The following is a 6,000-nucleotide window of genomic DNA, read 5'->3' on the forward strand; positions in this document are numbered from 1 at the left end:
CTATATTCTTTCTGGTGTGCTAGTCTTTTATTGTTTTCGGTTCTCTCTGGCTCCTTTCCTGCTGATGGTAATACCAAAAGTGGGAAATGGAGCCAGTAGCAGCTCATTTTGTTTAGTATCCCTGACGATCTTCAGGGGTTCTTGTCTTTTTTTTTTCTTATCCTTTTTAGTACAAATTATCTCTTAGGAAAAAAAAAAGATTATTTCTATCACTAACCATCAGGTATGTGAGTTCGATTGATTAGCATGCCTTGTCGCTTTCTCTCATAAACGCAAAAACTATGCATTTGCAATTTTGAAGGAAAAACAAAGAGAAGGGCGAGTTTTAGAGAAGGAAAAAAGGAACAAAAACGATATTGATCCAATCGAGGTTTAATCATGCTTGAGTTGAGAGACACTCACAGATTCCTCTCTATAATGCCAAATCCTTTCAAAACTCTACTGCAAATTAGTGCCCTGAAGCTCAAAACAAAACTTCTTTTTATGTGAAGTAAATCCATTTTATATTATGAATTTTGCTTGCATGGATGTGTGGTGTCTGAGGCCATGTTTGTGGATGTATGTCGATGAGAAATAGCACAAGAGACATTTTTTTTTGATAATCGGGACAGAAAACATTTTGATCCATGCTCCAAGTGGAGATATGAATACTGAATACTAGTTGGGAAAACTAGCATGTTTACTCAGGAATAAAATATGTTAGCACTTGTTACTCGTTAAATTAAATAGATTAGATCTATGCCATTCATGAAATATAATATGTATATACGATTTGGGAGGTTTTTACAAAGTACAAAAACACATAATAAGAATTGGACCCATTCCTTTGCTTTTAATTCTCCTTCCTCATCTCTTCGTCGTCTTCTTTTGCTTGCTCCCTTGTCTCTATCTCTTCATATTCTGCTTCTACTCGCTCCCTTGTCTCCATTATAACAGTTTTCTATATGTGGGCTATCATCCAATCGTTGTATGGGTATGAACGAGTTGGATGGGTGTTGACTGATAGCATGGTTGGATGGAATGTGGGAGGTGGCTTCAATATGCTCATACTATATTGTGTAAAGTATGTATTATAATATGAGGACCCATTAACAATTGAGCATATTATGGGAGAGACATTAGTTGTTTTGTATTTCAGGTCATACTATATTATAGTATTGTGTAAAATATGTATTATAATGTGTGGACCCATTAACAGTTGAGCCCATTATAGAAGAGACGTCAATTGTTTTGTATTTCAAGGTTGATCCCTGTTCCCAGTCTATATAAAAGTCTTAATGCCCATTACTTGAAACTCTAGCAATTGTATAGAGAAAGAATAGACAAGATCATTAGAAGGAGAGGCACGACTATGGAGAATAATTCATCAACCGATATGTATCCAGGTATGGATCGATTGAATCGCTTGTTCATACTTTTATGTTCAATGATTTAACATGTTAAGATCTTGTGTATTTATTCTAACATCCATCCCATCCCATCTGCAACCCAATCCACCCCACCGCCCTTTTCTCCCTTCCTGCAATCCCACTTCCACCCAGCCCTGCAACCCCTGCTGACTTGTAAATAATTTAAATTCTCAATAAAATGTGACAGAAACATAAATGAAATGCGAAGAAGGAAAAGTTATCGTTTTTTAGGTCTTTGCACAAATCCATCCTACTTAAACCCCGATATGTGGTTGATTGAATAGAGAGAAACATAGACCAAACTCAATGGAATGAAGTAAAGCTGAAATTTATCCAATTCCATAAAACTGTAAAAATATAGCCAAAGTAAGGAGGAACTGTTAGAACTTTTATGTGGGTTTAACTGATATCGATTGATCCATTGGGCCCAAGTAGTTCTAAAACCACTCTAATTAGGAAACTCCTAACTTTTTCCATTGTGAGAGTGGAATAGGGTTTTAGGGATTATATTATAAATAGAATACTGATGGTCCCTGCAGCCATTACTTAATGCCTTATTGGTTTTGGGAACATGGCTTTCTCACAAGAGCAAGTGCACAGAAAGAGAGGAAACCCTAGAGTAAGAGGCTGCAGAGGATCTCAGTAGAAGGACTCCACTTGCGTAGTTTCCCATGACGTTCATGAGCTATGCTCATGGGGCTTCTAAACTTACACAGGTACTTCTCTATTCCCATTTATAGTTCATGTCATGGATGTTCCATTGATTATTATAGATATGGTAAATCTGTATGGTTATGTATTTTAAGATCTATGAAGGGAGTACTTTATTGATCTTGGTTTAGGGACTATACCCATTATTAAATCTTTTATGATTGGTTTATGATTCTTGTATTCTAATATCAATGGGGTTATTCATATGATTCTATGATAAAGAATACCCAACAAGAACTACAGAATTGGACTTTCAACACCCGATTTTGTTTTCTGCCGCCATTTGCCTACCACTGGGGAAACACAACCAGGCCCCCTCTCGAGAAACGGGGGTGGGTTTCCAACAAGCACTTGCTGCAGAAGCGACTCGTCGTGGAAGTGCTAGCTCCCAGGATGGCTTAAAAGATCAACTTAGCACAAGAGGGTGGTCGTAGATCAGCTGGAAGGAGGCAAGCAAATGAAAGGAGGCATTACGGGACGACCACATGAAGCAAAGCCCCAACAGGGATGTGTTGCTTCAATCTCAGCAGTATGAATAGATTATAGATTTGGTATATAAGCAAAGTAATGCTTTTCAACAGGAAAAGGAAAAAAAGCAAAGCGACGCTATTTCCACCGCAAGGCTGGGTTGGAGTGGGATTGCTGGCGGCTACAGGGGAGGAAGAAAAGGGCGGTGGAGTGGATTGGGTTGCAGATGGGATGGGAGAAAAAAAAAATCTCCAATAGTGACATTTCTTTGGTGGTTTGAGTCATGGTTAGAGAAGCCAATCTCTGAAAATGTGAACCTAATGGAATGTGACATTATTGGAAAGGAGATGAAAAGAGAGTTACCGTATATTTAATTGTTTAGCTGTGTTTTGTCAGTAGATGTCAGGCACCTTGAGTTACAAAGTTAAATATAAATTAATCCAACGATAATTCAGCCCGTTAGCATAATCAATTCTTAGGTAACTCGCTAACATCATGTTCATCCCTCTCTTATATTAATTATAGAAAGAAAAAAAAGAAAAATGGCCTAACCACTTTCTTATTTCTTAGGAATTACGTGGGTACAATAAAAAGCATCAACATTTATCCATTTTGTTTTTATACTCTTATTCACCCTTGTAATGACAGGAAGTGAGATAGGTATTAGATACTAATATTTACAACCAAGTGATCAAACGAACGGATCCAAAATCATAGGAATCCGTTACTTTCCTATTTCTCAGGAAATTCGTACGTTTCTGGGGAAACAATTTCCTATTTCTCTCAGGAAGTTAGACTTAAAGAGGCAAAGTCATACATTTTCATTTCCTTCGTAAATTAGAAAAGCTCCATCAGGTCATCGATAAGAGGTGAGGGAAAACTTTTGGTTCGTTGAAACAGTGGCAGGAAGAAGTTAAACGTTTACCGTTCAGAAATACAGGATAATTAGAAGCTTATTCGTCAAGGTGCATCTCTCTCTCTCTCTCTCTCTCTCTCTCTCTCTCTCTCTCCAGATAACTGTTCTTTTTCTTCCCTTCTGTTGAGCAAGTTTGAGGTTTTGTAACGGTAACTAAGCAAGGTAGGTGTAAGGTAGAAGATAATTTAGAAAAGTTTGTGATCATCCATTCATGATTTAAGACTCAACAATAGCAAAGCTTCAATGGTTTTACTATGATCCTTTAATGAGCATAGCTCTTACAATTTATAGAACACAATTCATTTGAAAACCTTAATCTAAGCTACTCTATGGTTGAGATTAATTCTGAATTAAGAACAATAAAATATCAAAGAAACTATCCTATGCACAAGGTAATCAAAGTTGGCTCCAAGTTACAATATTTCCATTATAATTAATAAAGCAAAACAATCAGAATGTACTACTCAAAATCGTTGATGATATGTTATCCAATGTGTTGTCCATATGCTAAAATCTTTTGAGTAGTCCTCAAAATCGTTGACTTCCTACCTCAAATAATTAAAGCAATGGAAGTGGGACTAGAAAAATCGTTCGAACATACTTTTTGTTGGTCTTCCAATTGTAGTGTCGAGTCAATTGTGAAAGAGGTAGAGACACAAAACCAAATAAGGTAAAATGGGTTAACAAAAAGGGTTGGGGTTTGTTATCTATTGTTCCAACTTGTTGCCATAAATAAAGAGGTTACCTCCAAAGTCAACATGCATAGAACAAAACAAATAAAGCAAAGGGAAACACAAATCGTCCAAGAGCTGGGCTAGAATGGCAATGTGAAAGGAACTTGTCAAAGTCTTCCTAACATGCAATTTAAGTTGGTGATGTAATTTCTCCCACAGAAATCCAAGGGTGCTTCAAAGGTCAATGATTTGCTGGAAAATAAAGGGTAGTTGGCTCCCTTTAGTACCTTCCCCAAATATAGAATATGAAAGTGACAAAGTGCCCACCCAAATCTTATTAATTAGACAAAGACAAGGCTGATTGCTGCTATTAAGTCGTCATAAGAACTTGCAGAAATTTCGAAATAAGGGGTTGCCAAAGACTTTCAAAGATTTGTCAAAATTTCAAAATAAGGAACGTGGAGATGAGGAAGAGGGGCTGGTTGATGAGCATGTGGGTTGGGTTTGATGCTAGCTTGGTTTGTTAACCTGGGTTTGGACCGTTGGTGTGAGCCAAGTCCAGTTTTAATGATGTGGTCTTAAGCTTTGTTGATCTTCTAAGGGTTTTGGGGTGCGAGGCTTGGGCTTCAATGGATTCGGCTATGATGTCTAGGCTTGCATCAATATGGTAAATGAGACGAGATGAGACAAAATAAAAATATATAATAGATTTGGCTTTATGGAGGAAGTCATGACCTTTTGGGTTTACTATGAAAGCCTTATCTCATTCTCCAAAGAGAGAAAATATAGGGACTCTAAGTATTTCTTTCATTTAATTTATCCCCAATTAATTAATATAACTATCTAGCGACTACTTAATTAAAAATAACTCCCTATAAATTCTCCTATAACTTTTATTATCTTCTACTAATAATAACTCCCAATAACTATATAAAATAATACACTATCATAACTACATGCTCCAACTCCATGAGTTGAGTTCATGCATATACCCTCCAACCTATGCATGGAAACATTCCATACCCCTGAGATTAGGTCTTGTCCTCAAGGTCCAAATCTGAACTTTGCATTATGATATCTTTAAGCTTTTGCACGTTGCTTCCATTGGATATAAGTAGCTCCAATGAACGAGAATTTCCTACTCTCTCTTGGGCACTCGTTGATCGACAATTTCTTATGGATGTGACATTAAAACACCATCTCGCACTATAGATAAGGTACATTGAACTACCACGTCATCTCTAAGCTTTTTCTTCAAAAGTGAAACATGGAAGATGGGGTGAATGCAGAAGTTTTTAAGTAAGGTTCTATTAATACCAATTGAAGTATACATGGGACATAGAGGAGATAAGATAAGGAAGAGAGAAAATATTATAGGAGAGAGAAGAGCTAAAAATAGAAAAATAGGACGGATTTGGCTTTGTGGAGGAATTCCCGATCCCTATTAGCTTTTCGGAGGAAGCCTCACCTTGTTCTTCAAAGAGGGAAAATGTGGAAGTCTAAGTCTTTCTTTCATTCAAGATTATCCCAGTTAAATAGGAATATAAATAGTGCTCGTTTGTTCGTTCAATATCAGTTGGGAATCTCAACTGATACCCAGATATAGATTTATATAAAGTTGTGTTTTTCTTTGATTGGGTTACTTCTCTACTAACAGCCATGCCAAAGGTGAAGTTGTAACTCAATGGTTTTGATCTCATTTGATCTATAATTTCTTTATTCATTAATAAAATACTTTTATATATATATATATATATATATATAACTCCCTGCCACTTCTTTAAAAATAAAAAAGTGGGGAAGGGAGTTAGCAGTAGAAGTG

The sequence above is a fragment of the Macadamia integrifolia genome, chromosome 7, assembly GCF_013358625.1.
Source record: "Macadamia integrifolia cultivar HAES 741 chromosome 7, SCU_Mint_v3, whole genome shotgun sequence".
Classification (NCBI taxonomy): domain Eukaryota; kingdom Viridiplantae; phylum Streptophyta; class Magnoliopsida; order Proteales; family Proteaceae; genus Macadamia; species Macadamia integrifolia.